This window comes from Pangasianodon hypophthalmus, chromosome 1 (genome assembly GCF_027358585.1).
Source record: "Pangasianodon hypophthalmus isolate fPanHyp1 chromosome 1, fPanHyp1.pri, whole genome shotgun sequence".
Lineage (NCBI taxonomy): Eukaryota > Metazoa > Chordata > Actinopteri > Siluriformes > Pangasiidae > Pangasianodon > Pangasianodon hypophthalmus.
In genome coordinates, this window is record NC_069710.1 from 25,834,988 (window position 1) to 25,852,322 (window position 17,335).

The following is a 17,335-nucleotide window of genomic DNA, read 5'->3' on the forward strand; positions in this document are numbered from 1 at the left end:
TCTATCACCGGAGGACAAGCAGGGAAGCTGTCCCAGGCCCGGGCCTGGTCCAAGTGAGGGACCCAGAAGTGTTTAGTAGTCCGCTGACATGCAGAATAGTCTGAAATATGTTTATTTGATAAAACTATGATGGTCAACTCAATTAACTCTAGTTAATATGTCCCCTATTTTGTAGAATGGTTTGATTCTGCTGTGTTTATGATAAGAGCTTTCACGCTAAAGGGTCCCTGGCTAATAGGTACATTCATTTGTGCAAATGTAATAAAATGACAGGTGGACAAAAAAGAAAAGAAAAAAAAAGACTGAGGGTGTGTGTGAGAAATATTGAATATTGCATTAGAATAGTTGGATTATGGATTATAGCTGTTTACTTTTCATGGGTTGTATGTGTATGCTTGTGTGTATTTGTGTGTGTTTGTATGTTTATGTGTTTCCTTGGGTGCTTTCTCAGTGGTTTGTCCTAGGCCTGGGCCATATGCATGGCATGTCTGACTGGAGGTCAGGTCAAGTGTGACGTTCCCACAACGTGTCAAGTTACACGATTTGTGGCCATGACTGCTATCTCACAGCTACAACATAATAGTTTGTGGCCTCAGTATATTATCTCGTGACCTCAGTATATTAATTTGGCCGCACCTTATATCCACCATGTCACTTCACTGGCTCTGTATATACAGCATATCAAAAGTCTTTTTCTGCTTTATTAAAGCATGTAGCGTCAGATTTAATCTCATCTTCATCTGCATTCTCCGCCTCCTTTCTAGCACTCTCATGTTCACAGCTCAGCCATGTAAATATGGCATCTATAAGTATTCAAAAGTGATAAATCCGATGCTTCCCCATCAGCATGTGTGTGATTAAACACAGTCTGATGTTTGCTGACCTTTCAGAGGAAGCCTCCACTCCTCCTCATCTTCTGTGACTCAGGGCTCTATTGCACCAGGGCTTCTGGGTTAGTGGGGTTTCCGTCTTGACTCATGAGGGGAATCTGTTATTAGAGCCTGGCATACACTCGGCCCACCTACTCTCCCAGATGGCCCAATCAGAAATAACTCGGCGGTGTGAATATGTGAGAACACATTAGCATGCATTAGTTCCTCCGGAATAGTTTGTCATGGCGACGCGGGTGGCGTGAAAGGTGAGAGCACACTTCTCAAAAAATGTTTCCTTTATTCATCTCACAGCCTAATGAACACTCATTAAAACCGTCATTAGTCCGCATAAACAACCAGAAAGTGCTCCATTTTTTCTCTGTAGTCTGTTTTAAATAATTGTGGCTTTGCTGTTTGGGCCTGTACAAGCTTTCAAAGAGCGAAACCAACCAAAGGGGGGCAGGGACACAAGGGGTTAATCCAGCACTAATGATATTAATAACACCAGAATCACATTTGTTGCCAGTGATGACTTCGCAGAGCTGTCATTCCTATCCCCCTTTTTCCAGGCTAAATTCAGGCTAGCATGTGCGCTATCACTCATGCAGCATGACTATATTCAGCAAAGGCTGTTTCCTTAGTCTGCACATACTGACATAGCAAGGTGAAAGTCTTTTTTCTTATTAAAGTATAAATCATAGGCATAGCACCTTTCCATTTCTCATCTTTCTTTACTTACCTTTTACTGTATTTCTTTCACTCTCCATCATATTTTTATGTCACAAACCTATCCCGTGTCTGTCTGTCTGTATCTGTCACCCCTATATTTAACTGTAATCTTCTATTTCAATGTCAGCATCTGTACAGAACTCAACAGATGCCTGTTATTAATGTTTATTAATTTTGAAGTTAAACCTACTTTACAGTCAGAAAAAATATACATATCTATATATCACTATGGTGTTACAATTGTCATAAAAACTTACAGACAGAAATAAGAAACACACTTTATTTAAATATTCATGATGGAATGGTGTTGTAAAGCAGGTTTGTAGTTTTCATGTATATTTTTCTGGTGCTTAATTAGCAAAATCCTTATCCTGAGGTCAAATGTGGGGAGGGGAGTGTTTGCGTGAAATTATTTATTTCTCGAGATATCAACAATCAAGATTTTCTTTTATCCATTGATGGAATAAACTAGGGATGTAAACAATTCATTATTATGAATGCATTATTTAGAACAGATAATGTGTGGTAAATGGATACAAATACAGAATATAGATACGATTACAAGGCGCACTGGGGAAATGACAGCATCGTTAGTAACTGTCTCGTTTAAATTAGGCTACTAGTTTGGTTATATATTGGGAAATAGAACCAACTAAATTCATTCAGTCAGGTACAAACAAATGTAGCTGAGGCTGAGGAATTGTCAGAGCCAGACTTCTTTCACCATGATGACCATCTACCATCTGCTGCCATTTTTCATCTGGGGTTTCTGGGGGAATAGTAGCAGGGTTCATATTTAATTTAAAAAAAAAACTAACCCTAACCCTTTCTTTTAGGCTACACCTATTTCTGTTTAAAACCCAGACACAGATGATGTTTTATGACATTAAATTTCATGGACAGCAATTCTTGGACATGTGTAATAGCTTGATATTTATATGAAAATGGTGAAATGAATAATCAAAATCCCTAAATAATTAACAGACTTCTTTAAAACTTTAAGAAAATATGGAGATTTTCAGAATGTTGTGTCATTTAATCACTTAAAGGTGTCATTCAACTTTACCAGGCAGCACCTTGGACATGTCAAAATCTCCATCACCACATAAAAGAAATGTTCAAAATGCATTTAAAGTTAATTATAATATTCCTGTATATTAATTATAATGTGTCCATTCAGGGTAACACTTGAACAATTCGTTGTTTTGCAATGTTTGTATGAAGTTTAAACCACTATGCTGGGGACACCAAAGGCACATTATACTGATATTGACTCATATGAATATTAACATAAATTCTGACTTTTTCTAAATAATACTTATGTTAAAAATTAAATAGGACCTCCATTTGTATAAATGCTGTGACTCAATGATATTATATTAAAAAGAGATTAAAATATGAGGAAAAAACAAAAATATTTCATTTTGATTACCAAAATTATAGAAAATAATACAATTCTTTAACAAACACCAACAAAAAAAACATGGTTTAGAACTGTTGCATGATGCTGCTGATTTCAGAGGTTAAAAAAATCTGTCTTCAGTGGAAAACACAATGGAAAACTCTAAAGTGTTCATTAGATCTGGCACAAAACTAGATTTTATGTAGAAAGTTTGGACAGATACTAGAGACAAGCTGCACTGAGCATGGAAATCAGTCTAGAGAGCAACAGAAATCAGGATAATGGTTTATGTTAAATTAAAGTAATGTTCTCAAGTGATTTGGAAGTGATTTACATCTTATATCTTCCTAAAAACAGCCATGAGTATGTACAGTGTGCCCAAAAGAGTTTAGTTACTGTTAACATTACATATGGTATATTACTGTTAAAGTCTGTAGTTTGGTAACGTTCATGTTAGTTATTGAAGGCTTAATGTAAAGTGTTGTCTGTGTTATATGAGTCTTTAATTCCAAATCCCTCGATGGTACAAACAAGTCTCAACTTCCCATGGACAGAAATACTGTAGTGGAGTGTGATCTGGAAACAAGACAGTAATTTCCTGTTGGCAAATGAAATGAACTCAGAGACGTGATGAGGCAGGATTTACTGCCTTCTGCTTCCCCATGTGCTGCGGTGAGGCCCCACTAAATTTACATTTCATCTAAACATTTTTGAATGTGTGACATTTTAACGTATCAATATTAGTATAACCTTACATGCAATACAGCGATTGAGATTATAAATTCTGGTATCTGTAATACAGTACAGAGTATGGTTCTAATAAAATACTTCCACGAAGGGTGTGTGAAGGCTTGTAATTATGATAAGTGTTTGGGCACCATTCTGGGCCCCAGGGTACCATGGGGATCTAATTTCTTTAGCTAATTGGTCAATTAAATATATAAAAGAATACAGATTACCTGTAACTAAAGCCAGAGAGTGTCCTGAGGTCATAGGACACACACACACACACACACACATCCCCAAGCTTGAACATGTTGAAGATTACCAGGCTATAGACACTTGTAAATATGAGGGAGAGAAACCATTTGTTCTTGCTGGACTTTGTTTCTGTTTTGACACAAGCCCAATCTGGGGTGTCCATAAGCTTTCAAAGCCCCTCTGAGATGTGTGCACTCGTGTGCTGGTTGGCATATTCTCAGTCGAGCGGAGTCCTAATCGTCCCCATCTTGTGTTTTCCTTAGTGAAAAATTCCCTTAAGTACACTAAACGACTATGCTACAGCACACTTATTGTGTACTTGCAGACAGACACACTAATGATCAATGCACTTAAAATGTGCTGAAATGGAACTATTTGTGTACCTAGTAAACATTAATTGCACAAAAGTAGTAATAAATATACTTCAGTACTTTGGTATGCTATAAATATGCTACAAATTTTACCATAGACTTCCAGTCTGGCCATTCTCCTGTGAACTCTCTCTTCAACAAGGCAATTCCACCTACTCAACTGCAGCTCACAGGATGTTTTTTTGTTTTTCATACCATTCTTTATAAACTCCTGTGAAAATCCCAGGAGATCAGCACTTACTGAAATACTGAAATACTCCAACAAGCAACAAGGTTTGGACACTAAAAACCATTCCATGGTCAAAGTCACAGAGATCACATTTTACTCCATTCTGATGCAGTACACGAATGTGCACATGTAACGGTGTTCCTTTTAAAGTGGAGTGAAATTAAAATTTATTTTAGAAGTATTACAATTGCAATACTATTGCAGTTTCAGACTCTATGAGTAGGTCCATAGTCTTTTTTAAAGAATGTATTACACAGTCTTAAAGGCTGGTTTTCTTGTACATATTCCCATGGGAATTTGATGTAGATGTCCACCGCATTGATATGTGACAGCTTCCACCTCCTGCTCTTTCACTATGACCCAAGTGTCAAATGCATTTGAACCAGTAGCTAGGTCTTGTTCTCCAGAATGCTTTCCCTCAAGCTTCACTGTGTATAGTTTGACTTTGATGGATGACGCCAGTGGACAATGGTACAGCCATGTTTTTGTCAATAAAACTCTCCTTGTATTTAAACTGGCTTGTGTTTAGCTACAGGTCATCTGTTTGCAGTTTCCCCTGAGAGAGTGTGTTGATGAATTCATTGTAGATCTGGAAGTATTTAGTGACGTATGTCACAGTTTATACTTCTTACAATTGGCCGTAGAAGGTCTTCCTTTTCTGTATCGCCCAGTATCAATGGCTTCCCTGAGCTAAAGACTTTCTGAACTGAGCTAGTGTTCTTTTTGAACCATGTAAACATGGGAGAACATGCACAGAAACTCCATGCAGACAGTAACCTGAGAGGACCCTGGAGCTGTGAGGCAGCCACGCTACCTGCTGCACCACCGTGACGCCTCAAAAGCTTGTCTTTGTGCATGATGTGCTTGGATGGCATGCCTTTAGGTTTGGACACCTGCCATTTGGTGCTGCCTAGGCAAGAACCTTTGCCATCCTTTCTTCTTCTACTTTCTTCCTCTGCTCCTTTGGGGTTGCTGGTTTGTCTTTCTTTGTTTCGGCTTACCATGTAAATTCAGCTACCAACAGAAATCAAATGAACTTCAGTTACTTTTTCATTTATCATCCCCCCCCCCCTTCCCAACAAGTCTTCAGTAAAATGTTTCTGGTTGTATAACCTTAACACAGCCATAAACTTCTAGAGCATATGCCATCATAATATCTTTACCCCATCAAGTTCACACTAATTAACACCTTCAGACACCATAACATTCATGCCTCATTAAAGCTCATGACATTATAGGTATGAATCACCCCCATAGTTTATATGCTACTTTCTCATCAATCAGCTGAGCTCCTCAGCTGAGCAGCAAAATGTCTTCGAGATTAAGCCCAGGCACCTTGAACAATGGATAAACTTTAGATGATGACATCATGCACTAACCCTCACAGTGAGATTATCACTGTGTTATCACACTTATAAAAGCAATATCATGTTTATGACAAGCTCTTGTCAGAAAGCCATTGTAACAGTCTAGCATGTCACTGCTCTATCTTTGGCATATACGGCAGCTGTTCATGTTCAGTGCATGCATATATCAACATGCTGTCCAAATGTACACTTTTTATAGCTCAAGTCATCTGCTGGGTCTATGTAACTTGTGTTTGGCTGAAATAATTTTTGTGTTTTAAAGCCTAAATGATTTGCTCAAAATATTTGGTATGAACTCATATGAACTCTTCATACTCATCAGACGAGTGCAGCAGGCAGATTTTATTCTGAGGTAACTGCGAGTTCATGCAGGGACATCTCTGAAGCTCTCAAAATACCAACCTCTCCATATCATTAAACAAATGCATCCAATCTCCCCACGCCCAACATAGAAACAGCATCATGGAGTGAATGAAAAAGCTTGATCAGCATTACGTTGATGGTCACTAATCTTCTGAAGGTCAGTGAATTGGTAAATCTGTCATCAGCCAGCCTGATGCTTCTGGTAGAGCTTACTCAGAGCTCATCCTAATTCTTCTCTTTTCGTGTCTGTCTCCTCCAGATCTCACCTCAGGCTTAGGTAATGATGAAGGCTTGCATGACAGGCCAATATCGGAGCCAAACTGGCCATGACACGCATGAAAAGATACTCACTTGACCCTTTGAAGGTCTTGGCATTCCAGCCAGAAGGCTGATGGTCTGTCTGGGGCTTGTAAAAGTCACCTTAATGACCTGAATCTTATCATATCATCTTTATGCTAGATAGGCTTTCCTTCACTCCCACTGCTCTGCCTTCCATCTTTTCAGACCTACTATGGATTTTTTTTTTAACCAAGAACCATTGTTCTTTGAGCACAGACTAAGATTACTCTGGACAAATTAGGATTTCAATGAGAGAGTTTTAATTTCAGTTTTAATGCACAAGGATTGTATCCTCTGACTACATGTGATCACGTGGGGAGAAATATATTATCTTATCTAACACATAAGTGCATTTAATACATGACACTTTATCCACTCGGGCACTTCTTGGAGGGATAGAGATCACTACTGTGATACATACAATCACCATCCACTTTAATAGGACATCTGCTCGTTTATGCAGTTGTCCAATCAGCCAATCATGTGGCAGCAGCACAATGCATAAAATCATGCAGACTCGCCGAAACTGGACAGTTGAAGACTGGAAAAATGCCAGGTCCAGTTTGGGTGAGTCTGTGACCATAATAGCCTCAGATTCCTGTTCTTGGCTGAAGGGGGGGAACCTGATGTGGTCTTCTGCTGTTGTAGCCCATCCACCTCAAGGTTCAATGTACAACAAAGCAATGTACTTTTGATTTGTGATAAAATCCAAGCACTTAATAGTTAAGGGTCTGTTTCGGATTAACAATGGCTCTCTGTCAGTCTCGACTACTAAGCAGTTATTGTAGTCTTAATCTAATAATGAAGCCTTGAATGACAGGAGCCAATATCAAAGCCAAACTCGTGATGACACACATGAAGAGATCATGTGACCCTTTGAATGAAGGACCATATTGTAAGGTTGGACAGAATTGATCATAAACCAAGATTGGACCTACTGCTATTTAGATTTACTACGTATACTCAGGATAAACAGATCCCAAGACTGTTTTATTTTAGTTCACTTAACTACCACAAAGTTTGTAAAATCAGCTTCTTGTATGTTTTTTTTTTATCTTAGCATTAATCAGAGGCGTGGTGGCATAGCAAGTAGCGTTACCACCTCACAGCTCCAGGGCCCCAATTATATCCTGAGATCAAGTTATTGTCTGTGTGGATTCTGGCGTGTGCAAATTTGTGTGTGTATGGTGTGTGAATTTGTGCAAATGGTGAATAAATGAATTAGTGAAAGCTAACGCAACAGACATGGCCTCAAGCTAAGCTTAACTATCATAAGCTACATAAGGATAAACTGCACAAACGAAGTCAACAGGAGTAAATAATATAATAAAAATAATAAACTTTATTTTATATAGCGCCTTTAAAGTAGCATCTCAAAGCGCTTTACATAAATTAAGATACAGTGAAATACAAATTAAAACGATACAATGAAATAAAATACAAGCAGAGATAAAATACAAAGATAGAAATAAGAACCATTCTTAACAGAGCCAGTATAAATAACAGCAAATTAATCACATGGATCCCATAAAAGCTACCCCAAAAAAGTATGTTTTAAGAGAAGATTTAAAAACACTAAGAGATTCTGCACTAATCTCAGAGGGCAGGGAATTCCATAGTTTTGGAGCCAATGAAGAGAAAGCCCTATCACACATAGTTCTAAGATGGGTTGATGGAACAGTTAAAAGACCAGCTTCGGAAGAGCGGAGATCATGTGCTGGTGTGTAGGGAGTTAAGAGCTCAGACAAATATTGAGGAGCCAAACCATTCAAGGCTTTATAAGTGAGCATCAGAATTTTAAAATCAATATGAAACTTAAGAGGAAGCAAGACTTCCAGAATAGGTGTGATGTGATCCCTTGCACTGGTCCTAGTCAGGATTCTAGCAGCTGAGTTTTGTACCAACTGTAACTTGCTTAGGGTAGCTTTTGACACTCCACCCAGCAAAGCATTACAATAATCAATGCGGGTAAAAACAAAAGTATTGATTAACTTTTCAGCCACCGAGAATGTCAGCATAGGGTGAAATCTGGCAATGTTTCTGAGATGAAAAAAAAAGCTGTTTTGACAGTGTTACAAACATGAGGATCAAATGTTAAATTAGGATCAAATATCACCCCCAAATTTTTTTATTTAGTTTGAAATTGTAAAACAGAGCCGTCCACACTTAAGGTTAAAGGCTCAGCTTTGCGTAACTGGTGAGGTGAACTAATAAGCATCATTTCAGTCTTGTCACTGTTTAGACGAAGGAAATTTTCCGACATCCATTTTTTAATCTCAGAGATACATCGAGAGAGAAAAGGCACAGCTGCATTAACATCAGGTTTTGAATATATATAAATCTGAGTGTCGTCTGCATAAAAGTGAAAATTAAGACCAAGTGTTCTTAAACGTTGACCAAGTGGAAAAATGTATATGCTAAAAAGTATAGGTCCCAAAACTGATCCCTAAATGACAAATCCCCAAACGAATCTTACCTTTCATACCTACAAATAAGTGCTAAGAACATTAACTGTTACTCTTAAAGTTAATAAATGTTAAGAACAACTGAGACCTGAGACCAAACAAAAGATAAGCTGTAACAAACTGAAGGCTAAACCTATTAACAGGTTGTAAACTCACCTAGCGAGCAGTTATAAACCTGTATAAGGTTAATAAATAAATAAATAAATAAATAACAGATATTATCCAAGCCTTTACCTGTCACAACTGATTCATTATTCTCTTGCTTTGAGGTGTTTTGCAAGTCTTACATCCAAATGCTGCACAGTGTGCTTAGATTTTTGGAGAAAATCATAGTTAATGCGCTGAAATTTTTTTCCTAAATGGAAAAGGTGTTGAGTGTCAGTGAGATTAACAGAATCAGCATAAAGAAAGAAAACAAGATCAAATTGCATTTGCATTTCCATTTGTATTTTTACCTCCTCTTTTTGTGTGTGTTATCTGTATGCACCTAGAGTCTGAGAGTAACATAATTTCAATTCTACGTATGTGCTGAACATGTGGCAGAATTGACAATAAAGCAGACTTTGACTTTTGACTTGACTTTGAAAATGCATTGTCTGAAAAGAAATGTTGATAATATTTATAATAATAGTACACTATTAATAATAATAAAACTGCATGCATTCATTTAATCACGATTGCCTCACATTTTTTTTACTCCTAGCCTTAACATAATACCACTTTTGCATGTGTATGTAGAACAATATTGCAACCCAGCATGATGGACATTTTGCACAACCTTTGAAAGAAGCGTTACACAATAAATATACCACACAAGTTGGAAAGGATGATTATTGCTAATGGGTTGTAAAATACGCCTCAAATCTCCCAAATCTTTAAAAACAGTGCTTTTACAAACAAAAGACAGACAGAGAGAGAGAAAAATACCCATGCCCTATCTAACCCATATCCTAGGTTTTCTCATAAATCATCTTATTGTCAGAAATCGTACATTTTTGACCTTAAGTAACCCGTTATTTCAAATCAGTGACCTAAACCTAAATATAACCTTAACTTTGGTAACCAAAAAGTAAATCTTTCAGCTCTTTCAGTTAATTAAAAAAAAAATCTCTGCCACATGTTCCTACAAGGTCAAAACTCTCAGATATTGTTATCCTTGTGGGGACATTTGGTCACTTCAATCAGCTAGCACATGGCAAGTTGTTCATAAATTACAGATAATGGACACCTCATTTATATAAAGACTACTATAAACATAGTTTAGATAAACTAAATGCAAGCAAGTGCGGACAGGCTGTAGAGATGGCATGGAGGGCAGATTAAACGCAATCACAAGGACAACATCTGGACATGTACATATATACACACACAGGCAGTGTTTTTATCCTAATCTCGGTCTGTGTTGCTGAAGGCTTTCACGGCACTGAGGGCCAAAAACAGGACGTGACACTGACCTTATAGGGCCTCAGACACAAAACAGATTCTGTAGTGATGTTTCAGCATGTGCACCCACTCATGCATACACACACACCCATCAATAGTCCTCCAAATCGATTCTGAATTGTTCACATTTCCTAAATGGGACTGACACCAAACTTTGTTTACACTGACAGCAGTTAGTTTTGCATGAGGACACTTGTCCATTGAGCCAGTGAACCCTCACCCTAACCCCTTTTCTCTCACATGGATCCGCCCTTGAGTTCTCACACTCACAGAGGCCAATTGTTTGCAGCTTGCACATACACACACACTCAAACACACACATACACATATGCAAAAGCAGGTTTGTGGTGTCAGTGATGTTAGCCCCGGGAGCGTTCACAAACACCGCACCAGTCATCAAAAGGCACCGGGAAACAGAGGGGCTTCTGTGTTAGTACATGAGAGACAGAAGAGGAGTCAGTGCGTGACAGAAACGGGGCTTTACAGCTTTCAAGCAGCCAGTTTGTATCTACCATCCATTTGATGTGGTATAGAACCACACCTGTTAAAGGTGCCCTGAATCCAAACCTGTGATTTTAAATGGTCCTCCAGGGTGGAAGATTCCAGGTATATGGATTGGTGCTTGGGTCAAATTTGTTAACACAGCACTAAATTAAGTGCTTGTTTTTGTTTGTTTAAAAAATATATTTGTGGGATATTAATCTCATTAAGTTCAGTTACTCACTAAATAAGCTTTATATGGAACAACTTTCAGCAACAGAGCCAGTGCTCTAGGCTATCTAGCTAACTTAAGATCAGTAATGAGCTAAACCTTTATTGTTATGCTATATTTTGACAGAAGTAGCTACAGTTAAATAAATCTTTGAAAATAGCAGAATACAAATCAAGCATTAGTAAAGAACACAATCTTGGATGCTATGGTATATTTTGATGGACTTACTTACGGTTAAATAAATCTGGGGGGAAAAAACAGAAACGAATAGTGAAATTCAGCGCCCATTCATTCATATTCCTGACATTTTAAATAATGGGAAAAATGTATAGATGTTCCCTGGCCATTTTTAGTATTTTATGAGCATAAAAGCATCTCAGACTAATGATTAGTCTATATATGCTATTTTTCTGGTTCAGAATTATATGATCAGGGACATTTGTAATGTATGGACATTTTTAAGTTAAGGAGTACTCATAGAACCTGATTAGTGATATCCTACTCTCTCTTTCTGTACACATGCATCTCAGCTTTTGTATAAAAATATATCACAAATACCAGTAAACCATCATTTAATACTATGTATCCCTTGTCTATGCGTGCGTGCGTGTGTGTGCGTGCGTGCGTGTGTGTGTGTGTGGCAACAAAGAGTGACTTGGCTGGGTAAATAAAATCGGAGCTGATGTCATGCTCTTCAGGTGTGTGTTAGCCTGAGCTCACTGTTGGGAAGGGTTTTCCCAATGGTTAGCATTACAACTACTTCTATATACGGAGGTTACTCCAGTATTTGCATAGCGTAGCCAATCCCAGGAGCTCTCGTGATTATATAGATAGCGAGAGAATAATAAAATAGAGGCGCCATGGCCTATCGGTTAGCATTTATGGGTGTAGTTTTTGAGAGCATAGGTAAGATAATGCCATTTTCCCCAGGTTAGAAAAAGGTTAAAAGCCAAGGGGAGGTTTCAGCTGAACTAAGTCAATACTAAGACAATAGTAGGTTTAAAACTCCTAAACCATTAAATAATGTTTGAAAATTTATTTTTTTAATGTCCAAGTTTTTACTAATCACAGCCTAGTGATATTTCTATACCTTTACCCTCATGAAAAATCTCTATGGATATACATGATAGCCAAAAATTAGCCGGTTAATTCCAAATAGTTAACTAGCTAGTTTCCTGCTAGTAACATATTTGCCACAAATAGACACAAATTACATTTCAGTATTGCTTCATATTCTTCATATTCTCAATTATTTGCTTGCCATTAGCAAAACCCTTCAAAATATACATACAATAGATAACAACCAATATTTTGGTCTTGACAAAAATGAGCTAAGTTGACTAGCTTGCTAAGTAACAGCCAATAAAGTAGCTTATCATTTTGACAGGTACATACATGAGTAATATTTCAGTATCAGGAATAACCTAACATCCAAAGTTTTTGTTCTTTGCTAAGACCAGGATACTGGTTACCTAGCACAAATATCTGTGGCTAGGAGTTTTCGGGTGCTACCTCAGCGTCTAATAATTTGTATATCCAGTGGGATTAATCCAAAACCACGGAACATATTTTGTAACATTCCGAACTCGCACGCGATGCTCTCTGAATCATTGTTTTTAACCGAACTCTTGTAAAAGTCTATTTTAAATAGAAAAAAAAATGACTTCAATGCTGTGTTAACAAAACTGACCCAAACTCCAGTATCATCAGAATCAGCCATCCAAAAAAAGTTAACCATTTAAAAATCACATTTTAAAGTTCTAATTTAACTGCTTTCCTCCATGTGTAGAGCTAAGTCTTTCAGTATTCCAGGTCATTTAAAACATCTACTGGTAAATATCAACATGATTAGACTTTTTTTTACATAGTGACTGACTTATTGCTAGTAGCTTCTTCTAGCTTTATAGTTGTAAATTTGTTTGGGTTAGGGTTTGGACCAATAGTTCACTAACCAAAAGCTGTTTATTGGTGGTTTGTAGCTATTAGTTAAAGGGTATTTCTTGAATGTTTTCATGTATATACTGTGTAATGTTTGTGTGTATTTGGTTGCTGGATGTGGTTTGGGAGTTTCTCATTGTTTTTGATTAGGCTTTGTAATGGCTGCTCAGCCCAGCTCCTGGAGCTCTACGTTCCTGCAGAGTTTAATTTCAGCTGTAATCTAACACACCTGATCCAAAAAATCAATGCCTTCAGGACCACATTAAAAAAAATCAGAGCCAGGGGGTGTTGAAGCTAGACTTTACAGCATGGTACATCTCCAGGAATGGAATTGGGCATGCCTTGGTTATATGATTATCACGATGAGTGATACCTAAAACCACAACAGAAACATGATCATGATCTCTCTCTCTCTCTCTCTCTCTCTCTCTCTGTGTGTGTGTGTGTGTGTGTGTGTGTGTGTGCGTGCATGCATAAAGAATTGAATCGTCAATCTATTTGCTTTTTAAGTGCTAGAGCAAGGCATGAAGGATGAAGAAAAGCTGTGAAATAAATGGAAGTGAAATAGAGAAAAGGAAAGCTAGGAAGAATTTAACTCTCAGAGACATGGACTTCATTATTGTTTGCTTTTTTTTAACTTAGTAGTAGTAACAAGAAGTGCCAAATGAGTATAAGTTGATTAAAAATGACATAAAGTAACATTTTTAAAGGTTCACTTTCCTCGTATGAATTCACATTAAAAACAGCACCACTATGTGTCTGCGTGTATGAAAAAAATCCCTGTGATCATAATCAATCTAGTGTGGCATGATGGTGCAGCGGGTAGTGTTGCTGCCTCACAGCTCCGGGGGCTCTGGTTTGATCCTGAGCTCAGGTTACTGCCTGTGTGGAGTTTTGTCTGTTTTCCTGTGTGGGTTTCTCCGCACTCTCCGGTTTCCTTCCAACTCCCAAAAACATGCTGGTAGGTGAATTGGCTATGCTAAATTGCCTCTAGATATGAATGATTGCATGCATGGCGTTTTGTGATTGACAGCTTTACCATCAAGGCTGTATGCCTGCCTCGCACAGAATTTCTGGGATCTACCACCACCCTGATCAAGACAAAGCGCTTACTGAAGAATGAATATGAATTAATATAATCAATCTACACTGCTGACAGTTGAAGATAAAAAAAAGTAATGAAGGAAATGGCAGTTCCTTGGGGGAAAGACATTAGAATGGGAAAGACAAGTATTAATAAGGTGTCATAACATGTTTGCTGAAGTTCTAGCTGCATAAGTGAAATGATCACATCCTGGTCTTTTCTCATAATCATGCATTATCATGATTAGCAAAGTTCACTGTGATAAAATAGTGTTATTGCAGTTCAGCTGTTGAAGTATCCTCAGGCCATTACTAAACAAATGAGGGAAAAACTGTTCAATTCCAAAGTAGAAAACCTGTCATTAATCCAGGAGAGACTGCAGCACAACAGCACATCACTGATATATGAGATCATAGGGCAGAATGTGTACATGAAGCCTGGCATGTGTTGAAGGGCACGTTGTCACTTCTTTGTTTTTTTTTTTTTTTTTTTAGGTGAAAAGTTGAGCCCATGTACAGGTGAAAGTCCAGTCTACGTACACGTATGAGTCATAAACACCCAAGATACATCATCAGCTTCAGATAAGAAATCATATTTGAGTGTTCTCTTCTATTAAACTGCTCTTATCACACTGCTGGATTTATGCACACACACACATGTACACCCTGAGGTGCGTTTAATGAAGCACGTACACAGTCTGACACAAACTGAGTGCCAAATTATGATTTCAATATGGCTGCCTAAAATATTTGGTGTCTCAGAAGTAACAAAAAAATCATCAAGCACTAACTACAATTGTTATTATTATATAAATCCATAATGGATACAATATATAATAATATACAGACAGAATCATTTATTTAATATATAATTATTTATAAATTTGTGAGTTAAGGAAGTACAAGCAAAAGTGAATGTATTGTTGTGCATTCATTTTAAATGTCATCTTCAATAATTAATTTGATTTCACGTTTACTAAATAGTAAATGTTTAAATGTTTTTTGTTGTTTACTGACGCGTCTTATGTCCTGCATGTGCAGTGCTAATACATATTCTCTGCGTTAAACTGAAAACCTCTATTGCTTTATTATTCCTGAGTCACTAACCAAAGTTACATAGTTTACTTCAGTAATGACCTCATGAGACCTTATTTGCTATATGTGACAAGAGTATTTGTTTGAACAAAATCCAGTATATATTCAGTAGCAAGCACGCCGATAAGACCCACACACATGTTTCTGTTCCTGCTGATTTGTCATAAAACGAGCTACTATTCCCTAATGTGACCCAGCTGTGCGTGAGTTGTCACAGCAATCCAGACTGCCAGGAGCCTGAAACGAGTTGGACTTAATTAATATCCAACACTGTCTGCCCTGAACCTCAACCCCGCTCCTCCAATCTCTCTCACCCCTGCTGTTTATTCTCTCCGCACAGCTGAATAATGAATGTGAGAATGAGGAGAAGAGGTCTTAATGTTTAAATTAAGCAGCGAGCTCAAAAACCTTTCACACCCCTGCTGTGAAAACACATTCTTGTGTTAACTGATATGTATAAGTGCAGCTACATGCTACCATTCCTGCACCTCAAAATCCAACCATAACCACAGCCTTAAACATTAAGTGAAAAGGAAATCATTTAACGCTTTTATAGGTTTTCGAATGAAACCTACAATTTTGTGCAAAAAGTAGTTTTCCTTATGCAAACCAACAACGTGTTCTCACAACATCACAACATTTTCCTGTCTGAACAATTAGAAATTCAGAGTTGGGAGTCTTGATTATATTATCACATTGGGAAGGAAAGTTCATGTTTTAGTGGATATGAAGAGATTGTGCTGCCTGGGTTATAAGGGCATGCGGTAAGGATTAATGCCGCATTCGACTTACCTTGACTTTTAAGTATACAGCGAACTGTAGAGTCAGTGTTATAGATTTAACAAGCGAATGTCTGTATCTTTATTGATCGAAAGCAAATACTTGTACATACAGCACAACTCATTTGTGGTAGCTCAATTGAGTGGTAGCTCAGTGGTTAAGACGTTGGACTCCTGATTGGAAGATTGAGAGTTCAAAGCCCAGCACCACCAGGCTGCCACTGTGGGCCCTTGAGCAAGGCCCTTAACCCTCAACTGCTTAGTTGTATAAATGAGATAATTGTAAGTCGCTCTGGATAAGGGCGTCTGCCATAAATGTAAATGTATTTGAAGGTAAGAAGTGCTACTGTTTGATGTACCTACAATATGTCACAATGAAATATATACTTTAGCCCGTAAATACAAACAGCAAACTATGGAATGCCTATGGAAAGCAGGATTAAATATGACACTATGTGCTTATTAATAGTATCAGCCCTTTAAAGTCAACAAAAAGCTTTTTTTTGCATGGAGGACAATGTAGGAAAAACCAAATTATTTATTTATGAATAAAATTATGACCCACACTTAAAATGAGCTGTAAGCAGAGCAGTTGAGTGCTTGGTCAGCTTATCCTTCAATTCTTTCATGTTTTATTTTACACGAGAATGCATTGAATTAACAAAACTATTGGCATTATTTTATTAATTCAACAAATCAATAGAATGAATTAAAAGTGTGATTTAAAAATAGCTTACATCCAGCACACACATTACAGTTTCATTACTTTGATTTAGTGTCTTTTGGCATCATTAAGTTATATTTAATAATCTGACATTTAAGCATACAGATTAAATGTCAGTGTGCAATATAAAAAAGTAAACTGCAAAATAATAGGATGTGCTGGAGCTTTAATAAGCTCCAAGTCAAACTGTTAAATTAAACCAAATTTGCATCGATTAATATGATAGTTATTTCTTTTCATTTATAAAATGTCTCTTGCATTTATGTTGACAGCAAAGGGAAAAAATCTTTCTTACTGTCTTTTGTGTTTAAAGGCAATAGTTTGTGGTTACATGCGGTAGTCTAGATGCTATTAAAAAAATCCTCATCTCCAACATTTCTACTCAAGAAAAATCTGGCAACCTCAAACGCATGACCTACACACAGATCATTTGCACAATTTGA